The sequence below is a fragment of the Poecilia reticulata genome, linkage group LG5 (genome assembly GCF_000633615.1).
Source record: "Poecilia reticulata strain Guanapo linkage group LG5, Guppy_female_1.0+MT, whole genome shotgun sequence".
Lineage (NCBI taxonomy): Eukaryota > Metazoa > Chordata > Actinopteri > Cyprinodontiformes > Poeciliidae > Poecilia > Poecilia reticulata.
Genome location: NC_024335.1, coordinates 28,791,853 through 28,792,235, shown reverse-complemented (window position 1 = coordinate 28,792,235; position 383 = coordinate 28,791,853). Strand labels below are relative to the sequence as shown.

General features: G+C 36.3%; 1 protein-coding gene across 1 annotated transcript in view; it reads left to right on the top strand.

Moving 5' to 3' along the window:
- The first annotated feature begins 280 nt into the window (after window positions 1-280).
- The window catches only part of chia.1 (chitinase, acidic.1), a 5,650-nt gene continuing 5,547 nt past the window's right edge, over window positions 281-383 (top strand). The window contains exon 1 of the mRNA XM_008410274.2: window positions 281-319. The gene's annotated coding sequence lies outside the window, so the exon portion shown is untranslated. The remainder of the gene's footprint in view (window positions 320-383) is intronic.

Sequence of the window (383 nt, the reverse complement as noted above, 5' to 3'; positions counted from 1 at the left end):
CTAACTATTTATTAGTCCTGTTTTTTTATTTTATTTTATCACCTTTCTTTGTATCGATTTCATTTATAGAGATCTTGTATAAACTGATTACACCTATCGCTGCTCCCAGCCTGATACTGCGGCTCACTTTCCCGGACTTCCAGATTTTTGACCTGTCTGCCCTTGAAGTCGGGTCATTAATCAATTTCATCAGCTCTCCATCACGCCAAGTTCTTATCAGCTGCACTTTGCCACCTTCTATTAGTCATTAATAAGAATAATATAAATAAGAAGCCTCTTTAGTCAAGTCAGGACTCTGCCTTGTTCCTCGTGAAGAACGGTACCGATTTTTGACTTACGCACAAACAGAATGTTATTACTTAGAAATTTTATTAGTATTATAT